The sequence below is a fragment of the Epinephelus moara genome, chromosome 3, assembly GCF_006386435.1.
Source record: "Epinephelus moara isolate mb chromosome 3, YSFRI_EMoa_1.0, whole genome shotgun sequence".
Classification (NCBI taxonomy): Eukaryota; Metazoa; Chordata; class Actinopteri; order Perciformes; family Serranidae; genus Epinephelus; species Epinephelus moara.
Window position 1 is genome coordinate 14,600,243 of NC_065508.1, and position 21,534 is coordinate 14,621,776.

The window sequence follows — 21,534 nt, forward strand, 5'->3', positions numbered from 1 at the left end:
CAGGAACATCCGTGTGTAGCCATGACTCCGAGAAAATCATCAGACTACACTCCCGGTATTCCTGATGACTCCGGGTTAGCACTGTAAGCTCGTCCATCTTATTCCCCAGTGATCTCATGTTGCCCATGATGATAGATGGGAGACACGGCTTGTATGTCTTCCTCTCCATAAGTCTCCGGTGTTTCGCTCCTTTCCGCCGCCGTAGCGATCCTTTACCTCTGCATCCCCAGTGTGTTTTCCTCCAAAGTTCAGCAGGGATATCCTCCATCACCGTAGCCAAGCCGGCCGGCTTCAGCTCCATCAGCTGATCCCTGGAGTAAACAATGCGGTGTTGCTGAGTGACAGTCGAGTGGCAGAGTAAAAGGAGCGATTCCACCACGAGCGAAACAACAAAAACTCTCCACACAAGCATGATTAGAGAGGACGTAGCTTAATAAATAACTAAAGTAAAAACAGAACAAGTAAGATAAAGAAGAGAGGAAAAAAGTTGAAAACAAAGTTAAAGTAAGCAGGAGCGACTGGAACAGGCTGCATACACCGCAGCGCATGCGCACTCAGGGTCTCAGCCATGGACATAATAGATGTTACCAATTACCATTGGTTTGTGAACTCCTGTTTTGAAACCTTTGGCATTTTGGCTGTTCACGCCATCATTCATGCCAGTTGTCATGAATGATGAAATAGAGACCAAAACCGTTTTTTTGTACCTTCTGTACCTCTTTTGCGTTGGCTTAATTTTTCAGCCCAGGAGGTTGCGGCTTGGTCTCAACCAGGAGGACTGTATTAAGGGCTGCAACAATCAAATATTTTTATTACAACCCATTCTCATTCCTATTCGTCAGATACCACCACTTTGTCAGTGAACCTAAACATCAAAATATGACATGCTAGGTAGCCTCCTATGTCATGGACAGTACACTGTTCATGGACAGTGTATGTAGCAAGTGGCGCTTGCTACATACACTGTGTCTTTTCCGTTTTCACAGAAAATGTACGGGTTCTGCTTGTTACATGCATGTAGTCTTTTTCAAAATAAATGTACTATGTAGATAAGATAAGATAAGATAAGATACACCTTTATTGATCCCATAATTGAGAAATTCCAGTGTTACAGCAGTCAAGGAAAAAGAGTCGGATTAAAGATTTCAAAATTAGACTAAAAACTTAAATAACTAGGCAAGCAAATAAGTACAAAGGTACAAAGGTAAAACACCTGGGTCTTCCATTTATTTCCCATAGGTTTAGGCAACAGAAGTCCCTGGTTTGTTTTAGAAAAACCAAAATGGTTTGGCTAAAATTAACTGCGGCTGTTACTAGTGTTATGTCACATCGTGTGACATACATCCCTAGTGTAGCATGTTACACATATTAGCACACTGTGTTATTGAAATAACTCCATTTACTTTTGTTTGAATGAACAGCAGACTCCTGGGTGACTCCTTGTTTGACCCATCCACCTCCCCTCCCACCTGCCCTACACAAATTTCCTTGTGCTTTATGCTACAGTAGTGTTTATGTATGTATCTTACTGCTGCGATGAGTCTCTCAGTGCGTTGGTGTCTGACCTCAACATCCATTGACAAGGCGGCGGTATTTAACGAGTTCGACTGTGGCCGGCAGTGTCAGAAATAGCCATCGCCTGGTGTGTATCATGCCTCCGCAAAAGGTCCATGTGTGCGTTGGTATCTGACCCCAAAATCACCTACAAAGTGGACGAGTTTGGAGTGAGAATGGGGTATTTATTGTTAATTCATATGCAGAGTATCTTCTCAATTAATCAGTTAATAGTTTGGTCAATAAAGTGCTGGAAAAGAGTGAAAAATGACCGTTGTAATTCCCAAAGCCCAAAATGACCTTTTCATCTCACTTTTTTTTGTGTGACCAAAAGCCAGAAGTCTTCGAAGATTTCAAAATACTTTAAAGGGGCACTGCACCAATTTTACACATCTTATTTACTCATTATGAGGAGTACTTCTTAGCTTATTGCGTAATATGTATGTAATATGTTACATATGTCTTCTTTTGCTATGGAGGGACAGTAGTTGACTTCAGGGTCATGTCAACTTGGATTTGGAAATTTCACATTTATAACAGAAAGTTTGCATCACCAAATGGGGGTGTGGACTTCGAAAGATGTGGGTTTTTACCTGGTAGGGAAGGTCTTCTGAAAGATGCTATCGAGATGCATTATGGGAAGTGTAGGATAAGTGTTTTTGGGGCTTGACCCATACTAGGAACTAAATTCAGGATATCTCTCCACTGCACAGATTTTAACCACCAAAATGTGTCTGTTGAATCCCCCAACTTCATGACAGTACAATAATAAATTGCTGGATTATCCCTTAAAAACGATTACTCAGTTGTCAAAATAGTTGCTGATTAATTTATTGCTGATCAACTAACCACTTAATCCACCAATTGTTTAAGCTGTGATTGTATCAGCACAGGTCTTTGTGATTTAGAGTACCATTGTTACTCTCTTGAGTGACAGTTTACAATCTGGTTACTGCATGCACTCACATACATCGATGTTTTGAAACAAACACAGGAACCTATTCTGTGCTTTAAACTGAATGATCCCATTGAGGTATTGGTGCTCACTCCCCTGCTACCTTCTTCTATTCTCTAGGGTGAGAGCTCACCTTCCGGTACGCCATCTACCACTGACATTGTGGGGATACTTAGAGACTAGGAGCCAGAGGTCAGGGGTGAGATGCCATAAATGGTGCCCGCCCTATGAGACATGGTTGGTTGGTAGACAGACTAATTACAAGGCCCCCGTGACCTAACCTCTGACCCCTGAGCTCTGTGTCATGTGATCATGAGAGTGGAGCCCCTGAACAACCTCTTGCTCCTAAATTTGACAGATCCTCTTTCCTGCTGTTCATATTATCCTCGGTGACATTTTTACTGCTAACATCATTTTACACTCTACAGTTCACCCCCAAATCAAAAGTACATATTTTTCCTTTTACCTGTGTTGCTATTTATCAGTCTAGATTGCCTTGATGTGAGTTACTGAGTGTTGGAGATATCAGCCGTAGAGATGTCTGCCTTCTCTCAAATATAATGCAACTGGATTGCACTCGGCTTGTGGTGCTAAAAGCACCAAAAAATACAATGTTTCTTTCAGAAATCATGACCTGGTCACTGGAGATAATCCACAGACCTTGTTGTGAGCAGTTTCATACAGGAACTATTTTCTTTTTCTTTTTTCTATCTCTTTAGTAAGTGATTTTGGAGAATATAAAAGTGGAGATAATAAACGTCAGGGGGTTTTGAATCAATATTATGTTTATAAGAATGGTCCAGAATCCTCAGCAGGCTGTAGGATTAAGCTACACTATGCAAAGGCTAGGTAGAGAAAACTCCAGAGGGATTCAAAGGCCAATTTAACACATTACAGCCCCCCTCTCATCCATGGTCAAACAGCAGTCTAGGGTTCTGACCTCTGAACTCAGTGACCTGCTAACCCTGCGTGACCATAACTCTCACTTTTACTCAAGACGGTGCTTATTATTTTTTCTAAGATGAATGGCCATAGGATTTTCAACACTGTTTAGTAGATAGCTGCACGAAGGAAGGTTAGGAAGACGGACATGATTGGATACTTGGCAACTGAGTAGCTTGCCAGACGCTGACCTTGTGTGACATTCCAGAAAAGCCTCAGTGTCTAGCTCCTGAATGGTCAGTGGCAGGAATATCACATATGTTAGTCACACACAGTGACAGGATAATATCCCATCTAAAGAAAGAACTATCATACATGACCATTTTTATACAGATTTTGCACCATATTATTCTTGATATAAGCTTTGTAAATGCTATTTTAATGCATACTTTTACTGTCTGTTTTTGGATATGACAGTATATCATGCTAGTGCTTGAAACAACCAGTCGATCAAGCAGTTAGGCGATCATTAGAATCATTTATCGAGCAAATTTGCCAAATATTTGTTGCTTTCAGCACCTTAATTGTGATGATTTTTTTGCTTTTCTCTGTTTAAGTATAGAAACATACAATATTTTGGGGGGTTTGAGCAGTTGGTCAGACAATAAATTGGGAAATAGCAATCCACTACACGATCAATCAGTTAATTGAAACAAGACAGGCACAATAGTTGCTCTGTGAGGCTGTACAGCATGCTAACACAATCACAGTGCTTACATGCTTATGTTGAGGTGTAATATCTACCATGTTTACAATCCCTACTGTGTGTGCTAATATTTGATAATTAGCACAAAAACGAAAGTCAAATAAAAAAAATTGGTGCTATAGGAAAAGTCAGGGATGATGAAGCTCATTGGGATTAATCCTCGGGAAACAGGAATGTCGCGACACAATTTTGTGCCAATCCATTTAATAGACATTTAATGTTTTACACCATAAGTGAAAACTTTGACCTGCTGTTGGAACTTAACAAAATTTTATGGCAATACATACAGTAGTTGAAATATTTCACTTGGGACCAAAGTGGTGGACTGACATGGTCATGCTTAGGGCCATGAAGCTATATAATCTACACATTAATGGATAATGAAGATAATTGTTCAATTCAGTTTAATTCAATTCAGTTCAATAGAACTGTATTTATCCCGAAGGAAATTATAGTGCCAGAATTGTTTCAATTACAGTAACACAGAATACAGTAACAGCAATTATTGTTCACAATCCAGAAACAACCAGGACAACCAAACCCCCTCCCACACAAAAAAAATAAATGCACAATATTCGAAACAAACATCTTAGTGTTTAACACATGTGCATGAAAGTGTCCATAATCATGTGAGAGGTAATACACATAGTGTTAATCTACATATTTTTCATGTATAAATTACACATTTTAACACATATACAATTCTTAAATTGTTTACAGAAACATCCCTATCAGAAAATGATCTGTGCTTTGAATTCCCCCCTCTCTCCTCTCCTCCACCTCTTTGTTCCCCAGAGTCCGTTCATGCAGATTTCCCCCTGCAGACAGACTCTGGATTCCGTTATGTAAATTCACTCCCCAACCAAATGTTATCAAAGCAAATAGTTAGGGAGTTACAGAGAGAGGAAGTCGCGAACAAGATGAAAAGAAGAAAGCCGTTTGCCAAACGTTGTCAGCGTAAATCGTGAGGGAGGACAGCGAGAAGGGAAAGGGTGTGTCCCAGTCCATAGATACTGTACATTTTGTTCAGAGATCTGATCATTGAATCAGAGGAACAGATCAGTTTTTACTCACTTTAACCTGCAGCAAGTATATTTGCACATATTTTTGTCTGCAAGGTGACCTCTCTGTACAGGCACACGCTGCGGTTTTCATACTTTTGTGATTATTGTCTTTCGTGAGAGTTGATCCAGTGCACTTATGTCCATGTGTATGTGTTTGCGAGTTTTCAATTTAAGACTCTCATATGTATGTGTGAGATGTGCTGCTCAGGTGCGAAGTGTTCTGCGGTTCCCAGCGGAATGAATGTCATGGAGGGAGGAAACACTGGGGGGAAGGGAGGAAAACAGTAGAACAGAGGGAAGGAGGGAATGAAAGAGAGAGAGAGAGAGGGTCACCGACGCCCTTACTCATCTCACAGACAGTAGAAATTCTACATTGTCCATGGCCACACCAACAGGAATCTTTTCTCACAGACTGTCCTCTCTGTATCACTCGTTAGTCCACTTTTTTCCTTTTCTTCTGCTCTTCTTTGGTTCTCCTCTCTGTCCATTACAGATAATGGAGAGAGTAGGGGCTCTGACCCTGGCGTTCTCTGAGATGAAGGAGGAAATTACTGTGCTAATATGCGCATATTTTGCATTTTTTTGAATAACCCATCCTAAAATTATACACTTCACCCCACATTTTGCTTAATTATTCATCCACTTGTGAAAAGATTTTCGAAAGTAATTTGAACTGTAAGAACACCAGGGCTGCATCTGCAGACTATTTTCTCAATGAATTGTTTGGTTTATAAAATCTCAGAAAATAGTTTAAAAAGCCTGTCGCGATGTCCTGGAACACAAGTTATTTAAATTTTGTCATCAATCTGAGCAACAGTTCAAACAACCAACAGTTAAAAACTACCTTTAGTTCAGACAATTGTCCGATTATTTTTCTCTTTTGCAGCGTGTGTTTGATCCTTCCAGATTTCCTCTCCTCTCCATTTCTGAACCTGAAAGGTAACCTAATCATCTATGTACTGATGATGGACAATACTGCTTAAGTGCTCCTGAGCAAGGGCAATCGACCTGTACTGTGTACCAAGCTTTATCCAAGGACAACTGATGTAAACCGCCTTGCATTAGTCAAAGGCGTACGACACAACAAGAAGTTACCTGTGTCCTTCTTACATCAATTAATGAAGTTGTGAACCATAATACTAAAATTGTGTAATTGTCTTTAATATCTAAACTGACTGAACACTCATTAATACTGTATTTATTTCCTACAAAGTCAACTCTTTGTTCTCCCTCTCACCAGATGTTGGTGACCATTATTCACAGTTGGTTGTATGTGTGGGGGTGAAAATCCGCTCTTTTTGGTGTTTAAAGTTATCATATTAATTACTTGTGGTGCCCTCAGTCTTGTTCTTCCTGGACAACAATTAACCTGTTTTAATTAGAGTGCTGTTGCCAGAGGAGCTGAGACACCAACACCTGCAATTACAGAGAGGAGGTTGAAGTGAGAGTGATTAATAGGCCACCAGCAGCTGGTTTCAGTTGTCGCTAGTTTCAACCGCTACTGACACCATTTTGCAGCAGTTACAGTTTGCTGACTATGTTACATGTTAGATTTGTGACCAAGCAAATATATCCAACAATCAGCCACAACATTTACTTGGAAGACTTGGGCTGCACTGGTGATTGGGTGGGTGGTGCATGCACATTCTCTGGGTACTCTGGCTTCCTCCCACAGTCCACAGACATGCAGGCTAGGTCACACTAAATCGGCCGTATTCTTGAATGGTTGTCTGTCTCTATGTGTCAGCTCTGAGATAGTCTGGCGACCTGTCCAGGGTATACCCTGCCTGTTGCCCAATAACAGCTGGGATAGGCTCCAGCCCCCCTGCGACCCCTAACAGGCTAAGCGGTTGTGGAAATTGAGCATGAATGAATGAATGTGACTATAAATATGTGATTTAGAATTTTGTTTTTCTAACCAAGCTAGCCACTATACTAGCTGTCTGGAGCTAATGAGATGCCAATACAACATTCTCAGTGGCTAGTTATTAAATTACTGTCGGGCTAAATGTTATGTATTTTACTCTGTCTACCTTAACTCTGGTGGATTGTGTGTGTTTACAAGATTATGCTGCACTTCCAATGGGACATAAAGGGAACATCCCTTAATTTAAGAAATCGAATATGTTATTTCCTTGGCATTGAAAAGTTCAATCAGTATGTGAACATGAGCTACTCTCTCCCAAGGCCAGAAACCAGAGAAGTGAGTCTCAAACTCGTGATGTCATCAAGTATAAAGTCTGGAGCTGCTCCACAGGCAATGAATAGGAGCCTGATTTTGTACCCGCAGAATGTTCATTTTCTTTTTGAATGAGTCTCGGTTGTGAAACAGAAAATGTAACCATATACTCAGAACATTTCCCTGAGTGCTTTCGGTGTCATCTAAGCCATCTTTCCCAATTCATTGTCTGTGGAGCAGCTCTAGACTTTATACTTGGTGACTTTGGATTTGGGAGAGAGTTGTTCATGTTTACGAATATTTTGAGACTGTCTTAGACAATAGAAAATACATGTATGAATTTTGAAAATGGGTGTAGTTCCTCTTTAACGTAGATCTTTCACTGGTGATTCTTCCTGGCATGAAGTAACTAATTTGACAGTCAGTCTATATGTGGATCCAATTTCCTTCTTACTGTAACACTTTTGGGTGAACACTTGTGTATCCTATCTTATTGTTCTGTGACTTCCCTCCAAATAAAAAAACCTCCAAAGTGAGGACATTTTTCCAGTCCTCACTTAAAAGAAACATTTTATTGGCGGGTCTCAGGTTAAAATTGAAATATTGGATTTGGATAAGGATAATATTATGGTAAAGTTAAGCACATGGAGAGAACTCACTGGTGCTTGCATGTGATTTTTAATTAGTTTTTGAAGCTCCTATCACATATCAATGCCCTTTACCAGGATCAATAGCTGCTCATTAACTGTGACCATGAAGCCGGTTTCATGCCTCCGTTGTGGTTCAAATCTTTGCTCCATTAATCAGTCAAAAACAGAAATAAGGGAAGAGGTCATCAGGAGGGCAGTTTGTCACTCTGTACTATTGTATCAAGAGAAACAAACAGTTTGTGTTTAATGAGATGGGGAAGAGCTTTCTTCTGCTTCACCTCACCCACCTAAAGGTCACGTCTGCTCTCCTCATATGACCCAAAGCTCTGGATACCTGTGTGTGTATGTGTGTGTGTGTAGATCCTCTCTTTATGATGGTGCATAATTGAGACATATGACCAGTGTGTTCTCCTTTTTAATCCACTAACTGAAAATCAATTCACTAATCCACTAATTCAATACCGGATGGACTGTTCAAATGCCAGAGTAATTAGAGAAAAAGCTAATTTGACAAATGCAAACAATACTGATCATTTATCTCACGAAAACCTACAATGTAGGTCAATAATGGTGGCGGCACATAATGAGACAATAATTTAAACATGTCATTAACAAAGCAATCAACAAATTAATTAATCTAAAAGAGTATAAGTAAACAAATACAGTTTTTGTTAGGAGATTTACACAGTGATTCTGTAGTAACTGTTTTGTTTTAAGATGATAGTCATAGGAACATATTTGGGATCTGAGTATTTTTCAATGAGGTAGATAGTGTGAGACATTTCTGACAAAATTATGCCGTCGTTAATGTTTTATGTCCAATAGCCAGATGAAGTATGGGTTGTCCTGAGGCTTTGTGGGGTTCACTGAACTAAAACCCTTCACTAGCTTGGCAGCATCTCACACAGCCTCCCTAAAATCCTCCTCTGCCTCCTGTTGTCTGCCTCATTCCTGGCTGTTTGTGCTTCTAATTATTTGAGCTTGCCAGCTAACACAGCATAAACCCATCAAAGCACTGATGTGTTAGCAGGGTCGCACCAGTCCAAGTCTGCCACAGACATGGGAGAACAGCAAAACACTCTGTCCTGTTTATTTTTATAGCAGGCGCTATGGTCCTTGGTTTTGCTGATGTGCACAGAAAGCTTCAGAGACGGAGGGTGCAGCGGGGTGTCGGGTGTCCTCACCTGATACTTCACTGCACAATATCTTCCACTTCTGCAGTCTGAAGGATTTTACCATGCTGTGTGTAAATTTAGACATTTTTATGTTTTATGTTGAAGAATTTAAGTGAAATTAATTTTTCCCTGTACAAAACTTTTAGCTCGTATTTCGTATTTTCACCTGTGGTAATATTTTTGCATTCTTCATTTACATATATATCATATTTTAATATTTTGTGCCTGTGGATGTTTGTGTAAATGCACGCGTCTGTATCTGTGAGTTTGTGTTTGTATGCGTCACGTCTCTGTTCCTGCACATCTCTGTCAGTGGGTGGTAACTGTTAAACTCTTCCATTTGTTGGGATTACTCGTCCAGTCAGTCCTGTGGGAGCAGCCATCAGCCCGTCATCTTTCAGAGGAACACTATACTTTCTGATGCTTTAATCCCTTCTTCCCTCTCCTCCCCTCCTTTTCCCACACTCAACCTCTTAACCTCATCTCCCGTTTTCTCCTCCCTCCCTCCCTCCCTCCTTTTTTGCTGGCGCTGTCAACTTTCAGCTGAAGTGGCTGAAACTCAGTAGATTCAGCAGCGGTTGTGTTAAAAGCTGTGATGTTACAGCTCCGTCTGACAGGTTCAGTACCACTATGTTACTGTTATGTATTCATATGGGAAGAATCTGTCAGCTTTGTGTTACACAGGTAATTTTAAACTGATGAAAAACAGCTCATAACATCCATTGTTTATCACAATGGGTGTCACACAGTGTGACATAGGATACTTGCTATTACATTATCCTACATGTAAATTGAAAATGAGCTTTATTAAAACATGATCAATAAGACCCCATTATTTACTCTTCTAATCATTTCAGCCTTTCATACTATCTTTTATTGTGTCTAATTCTACATGCGGAAACCCGAAGGCTACTGAATGGGGTTAGATGACATAAATTTGAGATGGCTTTGTGTTACAGACAGTAAATGATGTAATGAGACAAGCACAACTGGCGGATAAGGAAAGGTCTAATTCTGTCTCTGCTGCTTGACCTGGAAACAGCCCATGGAAAGATTTATTAAATTAACAGGAAGTGCGTGAAAATTCATGTGTGTGTTTGTGAGGATGAAGCGGAGGGAGTTAGTGGGTGAGAAAAAAAACATTTTTTATCCACAGAAGAGCCTACAGCCACGCTAGCAGCTTGACTGACTTTGATGACCCCCTGACTCTTCCTCTAGCGCCACCATGAGGTTCACATGTCTGTTTTTGAGTCAAATGTTTTAACAATTTAAATTTAGGCTTTGTTTGAAAATATGGAAATGACAGTGGAACTGCTGTAGTGTGTGGGTAGTTGTCTGTGCTTGTGTACCCCAGAAAACCAAATTTCCTTTATCGCTGGAGAGCCAAGACTTGGTATCTTAGTGTTCGACTTCTTACGCATGATATCAGAGCTTAAGGCCAGCACTTTTTCCAGGATGCCATGTCAGAATCCATTTTCATCCTTGTCCAAGAGTCTCTGATGAGCAGTGAAATCTTTTGATGTGTGTGGCTGCAGCCTTGTAAGGGTTTGAGTGTGCTTTAATAACGAAAGAGTAAAATAGTGTTTGTGTGTGCGTGTGTGTGCATGCGCTTTTGTATCTCCGGAGAGTCGGGGTTACTGGGCTAAGCGAGTAATGAAATGGGCTGTGCAGTTTGCGCTCATGAGTTTGCGACAAGGTCAGGATGTTGTGTGGTGTGCATGTGCAGCCGTCTGAGCAGTGCTACTGCCTTATCTGTCTCGTACTCTTCCTCCCTCACATCCTACCCCGGCCTCCTCTCACTAAACACACACATTTTACTCCTTTGTTGCCATTTCTTGGTAATTTCTTTACTAATGAGTGTAAGAGACCCGAGGTAAGCCGGCATGAAAACAAAAGAGACATATACACGGTTCCCACCCCTCCCATGTGCTTGTATCCCAGATAATCATCTTTGAATGCAGCACCCTAATTAATGCTGCTCCCTGTTTACATCGATGGGGATTATGATTGGTGAGTATGTTACAGTACGTTTACTCCACCGATCTGGAGATTACCAACATGTATGGAGGACAGATAAGTCTTTATATCTGATGCATTGTCTTGCTGATTATGTGAGATTTTCTGTGACACTGGTTATGCTTGCCAAACATGCAGAGTGCCAGTAATAACTTTGTCAGCTCATATGCGCCGTTCTCAGGGTTAAACTCTGTGTGTGTATATCACTCTGACATGTCTGACATGCCATGATTGGGTGTTGACTGAAGTTGATCCGGTCATAACAATTTTAAAGACATATTTGTCATCACCTTTGCGACATGTAATTATTTTCTTCCCAGAACTGCAGACATTTTAAGAGATTACCACGTGGATGCAATCGGCGTCATTGCAGTAATTAGTCCTTGCTAGTCGCTTGTGGAAGGGTTTAGCACAAAGCCTTGCCAGATATATCTACATCTCTGCTGACTCTTGCGCTATGTTTTAAGTGTTATTTTCTGCCTTTGGAAATACACGTGTGTTGAGTACTGCCTATTTTTGTCTTAATCTCAACCCACATTGGACTCTATCTTAAACCGAGCTGATCCTGAAATAAAGTAGTGCTGACTCCGGCACAGCTTCTTGGCTTATTCATCTTTGTGTTTAACTCAGCATAAGCTAGAAAAAGATACTGTATACGTGAGTTCTGTGTAGTGTCTCCAGGGGAAGCATTGCTTGTGTTTGTGTGTGTGTGTGTGAGGGACCAGCTGCAACTTCAGTGTCTTTTCTGATTATTGGCTAAACATTGTTGCTAATGTGTGTTTCCTTAGTTATGTGTTTCAGTGAGTGCCTTATTAGTATGGACTGAAGTAGCTGTGTGAGCATCAGTCCATCAGGTTTAGGGATAAGTGTAGCTGACTGTAATGCGCTCATTAATTTACTGAGGGAATGGGGGATTTACATACTGATTCTAACATTTAAACCAACAAATTCACCACCATTGATGCTGTGTGTTTGTATTTGTATGTTTGTCTTGAATTTATAATGAAATCATTTTCAGAATGCACTACAGCTGAAAATAGCTCCTTGAAACATTGATACGCATGATTTGATCTTATGAGGGAGCAACTGAAGAGGCAAGAAATCCAATAATCCCTCGTAAAACAGTAATTTGTCATTTTTATACTTCGGTTTTTGTATGGATAAAACAAGTAAGATACATTGTTTTGATAAGTGAGCTTTAGAGATGCTAGTAGTTTTTTTTTTTACCACTGGAATGGGGCTGGGCGATGTGGCTGAAAATGTTACCACAATAAATATTTTCATATGAGTTGATATCGATTAATATCACGATTTAAAAAAAGTCATATTATTATTATTATTTCTTTCAAGTTTAAAGGCAGATTTTTGCTCCTGAGTGAAAGTTGATTACGGTTAATTGTGGTTTAAACTATTGTAAGTACATGACAACACTTGCCAAACAGCACAACATAGATTTAAAACATAACATAACATTACATAACATAACACATAAGAATTCTTGATTCTGGCCAGGAGCATGGCAGACTCTTTGTCTGAAAGAATAAATAAAAATAATAAACAGACAAAACAAAACTCTCAACTGTGGTCAGTAGTTTCTGTACGAATTTTACACCCACAGCATTCATTTCTGTTGTTTCTCAATCAAAGCAATAAGAAAAGACGGACTTTGATGACGTTGTGAAGTAATGTGGTCATTCTTTGCTGATGAGTGTCGTCTAATATGACTGAGGAAGAAATCATGTTTATGGACAAGGAGATATTTGACACTTTATTCACGTTATTCACGTTACCTTTAGTCACGTCATTTCATATCATTCTAATGACAGCAGGTTAGTCAAATTAACTTGCAACTAGCCATGAGAATTAGATGAGTCGACTATACAGCTATCGTATTATTTTATCGTAGTATTTTTTTCAGCGCTGTGCCTTTTGGATGCTTCTTACGGTCTGGCATCTGGTCACTACCTCTTTACAAAGCCCTGACCTTAATTGAGCGCTGTGGAGGTACACACCCGTATATGTCCAGAACATAGAAAATAAGGAGAAAATACAGAAAAACGGGCAGTCTCTGCACATAAATACACCGCAACACATTTCTAGAGGGACATAAATGCTGACTGACGGAGATTACTTCTGTATGGATCTTTACATGCACAGTAAATCTTTAAAATTCACAAATCAACGACAAATTAGTTCAAAACATAATAGTTTGTAACAGTTTGTAAGACTTCCTGGTGCATTTTCTCTACTTTGTCAGGACTAGATTTGTCACTTACACTTTCAAGACTCAGACACTCACAGATCTTTCCACTGCACCCATCTGATTTCACTTCTCTGCGACAGTGTGTGGTAATCAGACAGCAAAGCTCAGAATCAGAGATTTAAATGATGCAAATGATCAACTCCAATGATAATATGCAAGGGGCTGAAGGCTGAGTTTCTCTGTGTGCTGTTAGAGCATATTAAAGCACGTCAGTGTAGCAGTGGTTTAGGAGCAGCAATGTACGACTGACCTAAGGAAACGATAAACAATGTTTCTGTTTGTAATGAGCCAACTTGCCCCACTGGAATATTAAATAGAGTCATAGCTTTGGGCTAATGTTACGCAGATGTGTACTCCATGACCTTGCGATCTAAAGACAAGAATGCACTGCCTCATTAGCAGTTGATAACAATAACTGGACTCTTGACTTGCTTGGTTTTTGGCTGGACTGCAACAAACCAGTGCTATAAAGGCAAAAGTCTGTCACTGAGTCACTGAGTGAGTGATGAAGTTACACCATTGGCATTGCCCTTTCATAACGGATAGGGGTGACAGTGTGTCTACTGGTAGCATCTTTGCCTCTGCGATGAATCATGTGATCTACTTTCTCAATATATACCCAGTTGCTATTATTACACAACACGTTTGCTACTCTACCCGCAAAGCTCAGCCTAGAAAGCCTCATTTGAGAAATTTAGAGGGAACCCTAAAATATTGTACTTTTATTGCCACTGTCCTTTATATGTGTTTCAGACGTGGTGTTTCTAATGTTAACAGTTAACAGATGCATATGTTATGAAAGTAGTGTTGTGTAGGCGCGTCCTTGGCGCATTTCTTGCTAGATGTAGCAACTTCTCAGACCCTCTTAATAACTTTATTTCTAAAAAGGGACCAGCAAAAAATATAGCAACATATTCAGACTATCAGGGAAAAAAACAAGAGCTATATCCAAATATATAATATAATATTCATTTCCATGCATGCTGATCATAGTAATTACTGTCTAAGGCTCTCTTGCCAACACCGCAGGGTCTCATCTCCCTCTCCTCATGCACACAGGCAGTCAATAGAGGCAGTCTAGTGAGAGATAGAGAGAGTAATGGTGGATGCGCTCAGAGCAGACATGTGTTGGCTATCGAAGCAGAGAAAAAAAATAACAGTAAAGTTGACAAGTGGAAGTAAATGTACAGTGTAGATTTCAGTTAGTGTGTGATTAAATGCTACAGATATGTGAGCATCAACCTCAGCCCTGGAGGCAAAACAAAATCTGCCCTCTATTACAGCACAAACATGCCCATAACGTTTTGCAGCCGAATGCAATCTGCCCTTTTGTGTATGATTGCAAATATCCAGGTAATAAGGTATACATTTTACTTTACTTTTGCACCAAGTAGGCAAAAAAATGGTGCACAGAAGAAGTAGAAGAAGAAGGAAAATGAAATGTATCGACCACAAGCTACAGGTCCTGATTGACGAGGTGGAGAGGCATTTCTCAAAACTTCAGACAAGGAATTTAAACGTGACAGAGGGAAACTATCCAGTCTGTCAGTGCACTTCAGTTTCTCTGAAGACGCTGTAACTACATGACTATTAGCACTGATCTTTGTGAATTGGAATGTTTCTGTAATGAGGTTAACTTGCACAGAAAGGTGCCATTTTTGTGCCAAATGTGTGCGTATTACCTAATTCAAATCCCTGCAAATAGCACAGGAGCACTGATAGGGTATTTACTTGGTAGCACAGTTACAGGTGAATTTCACCTTTTGATGGTGCTTTGAGAGCTACATTTGTTTTTCTTTATCTTATTTTTGAAGGTTTAGCGGCCACAAAAAAATGCACACTGTAAATTTGCTCGTCAGTATATTATGACACACACGATGTAAGTAAGTAAAGTTTATTTGTATAGCACCTTTCACAGATACAGAATCACAAAGTGCTTTACTTCGATGAAAAATAGGAAAATGAAAAACAGCATAGAGATTGACATTTAAAATACATAGCAACAGCACAACAGCAAACGACACGGCAAGAACACACAATTTGAGGTCAAAGGCCAATAGATAGAAGGTCGTAGCCACTTAGACATGTCAAGTAAAGGCCTGCCTGACTAAAAACGTTTTCAGCTGCCTCATGAAAACATCACAAGAATCTGTGCATCGTAGTGGTAAAGGGAGAGCATTCCATAGTTTAGGTGCAACAGCTTGAGGGTTGTAGGGTTTAATGTACTATACATGATTTGATTTAATAAGTTCACGCTTCCAAAAGAAACAGCCTCAATGCTCCAGAAAACTTCTGGATCCAAGAAATGAAGAAATATCCTTTTGGCCTTTTGTTTAAAAGAAACTTACCACTGAAAATGCTACATTAGTGTACATTTACAATATGACTTAATGATCAAGTAAAATTCACTTCAGTAATAAATTACTTTCTTTCCCCTGGAGATAACTTGTTTTGTATCCTCTGACAAAGAAGTTCCCAGGATCATCAAATCATTTACCAAAATATTTGGCTTGAGGACAAGGGATTTTATGAGAAAAACAGGGACGATTGCATAACAGACTGATGATCCCCCATTGTCTCTGTCTGCTGCACAGTGCGGCTCTTAAAATAACTGCTGTTTGGGAGTATTTAACATTTATAGAGGCAAACATGTCGGGACAAAGGGCAGGGAAGGTAACAGATCTACCCAACAAAAGGACCTGACACAGCCTCCACAGGGGAGAGAGGGGAGACAGTCACAAGCACAAAGTCACTAACACTAACTGTGCGCTGGTGCACAGACAACACACACATCCACAGCTCTTTACCCCCAGGCACATGATGACATTTCAGCACCTAACGTAGACAATGCCACTGCATTACAATTCTTTTGTGTACGGCATGTGTGTATGTATGTGCACATATGCTGTCTGTCTCCTAGCACCTGTCTACCCATCAGACCTCATTCTCTTCCCAGTCTGTCCCCCCTCCTTTCTGTCTCCCCCGTTTGTTTCTTTCTGTTATCTAACAAATTAGCTGGAGAAGGTCGTGTCCTGCCAGGAGACGGCTGAAACAGGAAATAACCAATCCGGGAGGATGAACAGCGACTCAGACAACCAGTTCCCATACTCGCCTACCCAAACATAGCTTTATTGGGTTGTAATGCAATTATCCAAGGAGCGGGGTGGAATTGGTTAGTAGTTTCAGGACAACTCAGAGCAAAGGATGTGATGGCATGTTGGCACAAGCAGAGCACAGAGGAGGTAACAGTAACAACAGCAGGTGGAGGATGTTATGTAAGCTGAGAGGAGGGCTGGAGAAACATCAGGATGGCGGGATTTCTTTTTGTTTGCTTGTTTTGCTCTGTCTGCACTCATCGTTTGGCATGCTGCTTTCATAATGTGAGCACGCTCATTGTTTGTTCTCAGCTGTGCGGTGAGAACAGCGATGAGTAAATGAATATCAAAGCCCATTCAGCGGTCGCGCTTTCTGTTGAATAAACAGACTGTTGGGTAGCAGCGCTGAAAGAGAAGCCGGTTTTGTTCTCCTGTCTCCTGCACACCTGAGCTGGCCTTTCAGCACAATAGACTCCACCTTTCAATCCTTATCAGGCGTTATCGCAGGGTGTATGTGAGGGTGGGGGTGGCAATATCAGTTAGGAGCTAAAGGGACGAGACACAGATTGGTTTCCTATTTCATGCGTCCTGCCATATCTGTTGCTAAACATATCATATTGAAATTCATGAACATACTGTATTGGAAAAGGGAAAAAAAAAAGATATGCACATAAACACCGTCAGAATACCCGTTTCCCCCAACCAACCACCCACCTTGCCAGATTTGATAAAATCATTATCAGCAGCCATGCGAGTAGAGCTGATGAATAATGTATGTAATGCTGGGCCACAATAGTACATCCCTTCTGGCCTGCTACCTTTCTCTTAGAGTCACAGTAGCTACCGGTTGCTTTGGGTCACATCAGCTAATCCCTGTCTAACGCTATTGCATTTCCCATTAGCATGGGACAAAACTATATATACACACATGCACGGTGGTATGTACACAAAATCATGTGTCAAATCATGCACACATGCAGACACGTGGGCACGCTCCACACAGGAGAATAATTTGGACAGGTATACAGAAAGACACAACTGCGCTCATTAATAGTGACGATAGATGTGACTGACAGACCCTCGAACTGGGGAATAAGCGGGCATCAGGTGTTAGGCTGCATCCTTCATGATCGACACAAAGAAACGATGACATGCATCAGAAGTAACGCCGTGATGGACAGCTTGGGTTTGACGCGGTAGGTGAGATGTCAATTATTTCAGTCGTCAAGTGCAGCAGATCGTACATGGACCTAACCTCCTTTGCGGCCCCTCAACTATACATCCACATTCACAGAAAAACACACACAGTCACACACAGAGTTGTCGTACTTGAGCTTGAAAAGCTTCTTTCTTCAAAAACAGCTAAGCCAATATTAGATGTTCACTTTAAATGTATTTGAAAACACAACAGGTATATACAGTGTTGGGCATGATGCACAAAAGAATTGCACATTCTTAACTCAGATGTGGTCATTGTCTTGGTACACTGACAGTGTAATGCCTCCTAATGGCCCATGCAGGAGAAGATGGAAAACAAGACTCGGTGGAAACCTAGCATATGGCTGGACCTTGTACAGTCAGTGCGCTAAATTGTGGCCAAATTGTTACACAGATAGTCAGGGGAAGTATCTATAATGTAAATTTCAGGATATTAAATGTTCATCTGCAGTTGTCTGTAGTGATCCCGATTATGTTTGTTTACAAAGTGTACTGAAGTAGCATATCGCATATGATCTGTTGTTCTGTATTACTCATCTAAAGTGCTAATTATTGTTAAACAGACCACAGCCTCAAATGTTGGTCTTACAGAAACAGAGCAAGCTAACATTCCTGCTTCAGCTTGCAGACTGTGGTTAGGACACACATGGCAGATCATTAGTACAATATCTTTTGTGTGATGGACCTTGAGATGAGGCAGATAGCGGTTGCAAGTGATGCGCAATTCATGGTGCTATCAGCTGCCTCAATACATTCTTTGTGATTTCACCCCTGAGTTTTCATCCATAACAAAAAAAAGAAAATACCTGTAGGATTCATTCACCAAAACATGGTGAGAAACATCTTTAAAAGTTAAATCCTGGGTAGCAAAAGGGACTATTCTTATCATTACAACCATTTCTTTTCTACCAAACATTGTTGAGCACATTTCAGAGTAGCAAGGCTGTGGCACTTCCAGTACAAAGACCCTTTCAAACTGTGTCAACCTTTACACTGTTTGTATTTACCTTTGTCACATGCACCTATGTTTGCTTGTGTTAATGACAAAAGCAAATAGCAAACCACACAAGTGACAAGTGGCTTGTGTGTACATGCACAAAATATTCCGTTTTTGCCCTTACTCCAAAAAGACAGTATTTCTACTAACCTGTTTACATGGCTAATGAAAATAAATATTTCCACCAATATTCCCGTTAACATGCAGCTGCGCATACTCACATTAATGTGCTCTAACACGTCATTTATCTCATCAAAATATCGAAAAATGGTGGTGGCGAAGTCGTTTGACTGTGCAAACACAGCCTTCCTCTTTTATTACTTCAGCCACCTTCTTGAAGAGGTCATTGTTGCGATGTTTGCACATATTCAAAAACCTGTTGATAGCCAAGTCTTTTATGATGTTTCAAAGTAGGTGTGTTTTTTCGTCTGACCAGAAATGTTGGCCTTATATACGTATATGTGACAGTGCACAGAGATAAACAGACAAGAGGCTGTGTGTTGCAAACTGCGGAAAAAATATCATTCTGAGCGTGAAATACACATGCCCAAAAAATGCTATTAAAAGCTGACTAATAATGGCACGTCTTAATCGGAAAAAACAAGATTTAGAAAAAGGCCTAAATCGCAATGCCGAAACGGACTATGCTGTTAAAATGACCTGCATCAAATTCAGAATAGTGTCGTATTCGGAATAGTAGTGGAATATAACTATGCATCTTAAGTGTGAATATTAAGCCTTGACTTTATCCATATTTTGTCCCAGCTTTGGCACAGACATGAGCGTGTTGAGCTTACTGAGCACAGATAGAAATGGACAGTGGAGTAGTGGATTGTGCTGCAGGAGTGGGTTGAGTAGTTTTTATGGACGTCTTGTTACTTTGTCATAAAACTGGGTCACTGCTGAAATCCGTTGTAACTGTTGTGAATCCAAGCCGACTACAACTCTCAGTGAAGGAGCAGGCTACACACTCTTCAGAGCCATGTTTCAAGCCTACAGGTGTTGATTTATTGATACCCAAAAACACAAAATAGCAGAAACTACCACTTGAGGTCTCATTCTTTTTTATTTGAAGCCTTTTTTACAAAAAACCTAGTGGGTTGTAAGATAGTAAAAGAAAAGATAGATGGGAAAAAAAAGCCAAGAGTGAAGCAGCAGCATTACACAAGCTACAGCTGCTCTGATGGAAGGTTTCCAAAGAATGAGATGGATTTACTGCACCTCACTGTGTGCACCTTTCTCACCTTTCTTCTCCAACCACATCTCTATTCTGGCACACTGAATTTTACAAGTTACTCATTTTAAGATGAGAGTCCTACCTTCTTTTCAGAGTGTAGGTTTGTATTATCTATGTTATTATCCCAAACAAATACTCACGTTTACTGCCAGTCCATGTATTTTACTTGTGTATGAATGTATTTGTGTCTGTATCTTTATTTGTTTGTGCGTGCCTGTGCTTGTCCACTGTATCTGTGTGTCTTTGTTTTTTTCTGTGTAGAACTTGAGGCCAGAGAGCCAGCAATTAAAAAGAGGACTGGGACATCTAAAGGCTTAGAGGCACAGACCCAGCACACATGCTGGCAGTCAATTGGCAAGCCGGGGGAGGTGAAATTGGAGAGAGAGAGGGAGCGAGAGAAAGAGAGAGGGGAGATGAGAGGAGGAGGGCAGGGTGAGTGCGTGTGGGAGAGAAGGGGAGAACCAGAGAGAAGAGGGCGGGCTCAGACTCAGCCAGCATACACACACCCTCTCCTCAGCCTTCAGTCTGGTCTAGGGCGTGCAAGAGGCAGCATGTGTGAGTATGTGCTGTAATGTGTGTGTGTATGTGTGTGTGTAGAGAGAGAGAGTCGAGCGCTGCGCTGGAGTCCGGGAGACTCTGATGCAAGGATTCCCCTGTTTGCTCTCAGAGAGGACACGTGCTGACTGTGTTTGAACCACCACAGGGAATTAGCTGTTACTCACAGAGGAAACACTGGGAGATGAAGTAAAGGTAACGAGATGCAGTTCTTGTTTTGAGGATGTTTTGGGAGCTTTGTGAGTGACAGAGATGCTTTGGTGTTTAAGATAACTGGCTTCATGTTTAGTGTGTTGAGATGATTTGTTAACTATGTGGGTGAATGGTAATGTTTGTATGTGTGAGAAAGACAAAAGGAGGTGAAGTTATAGTTATAGAGTCTGAATTTGTGTGTCTGACTCCTTCTGAGAGTACAAGCTTTTTGTTGTGCATGGTCCATATATATGTGTGTGTGTGTGTGTGTGTGTGTGTGTGTGTGTGTTAATGTATGTATACTTTCTATTTGCTTTCTTATACAATGTGACTCTGTTTGTGTGTGTGACTTCTCTCCTTTGCTTACACACTAGACTAGTGTTTGGTGATGGCTCCTTTCTCTTGATGGGGCTCTCCCGCTCTATCCCTCCCACACACACACACACACACACTCACACACAAGATATCTATTTATATAAATACAGGAGAACTGCAAGAAAAAAAGCCTCTCATGTATTGTGCTCAAATAGCCATGCAGCATGGGCCAGTGTGTGTGCGTGTAGTTAAAAGGACTTTATCAATCATTAATGTTCTCACTGGGACATTGCCTGGTTTCCTACCTGAGGTAATTTAGTGATAACAAAATACCTTAACAGCCCTTTCTGGCTGGTACCACCTGACATTTCCCCGCCATTGACCAAACTGCACAGCTCAAAGGGCAAACAAAGTAATGCAT

At 40.7% G+C, this 21,534-nt stretch overlaps 1 protein-coding gene across 1 annotated transcript in view; it reads left to right on the plus strand.

The window, feature by feature from the left end:
- The first annotated feature begins 20,561 nt into the window (after positions 1-20,561).
- tiam1a (TIAM Rac1 associated GEF 1a) overlaps positions 20,562-21,534 on the plus strand; it is a 65,536-nt gene continuing 64,563 nt past the window's right edge. Inside the window, exon 1 of the mRNA XM_050040130.1 lies at positions 20,562-20,801. The gene's annotated coding sequence lies outside the window, so the exon portion shown is untranslated. The remainder of the gene's footprint in view (positions 20,802-21,534) is intronic.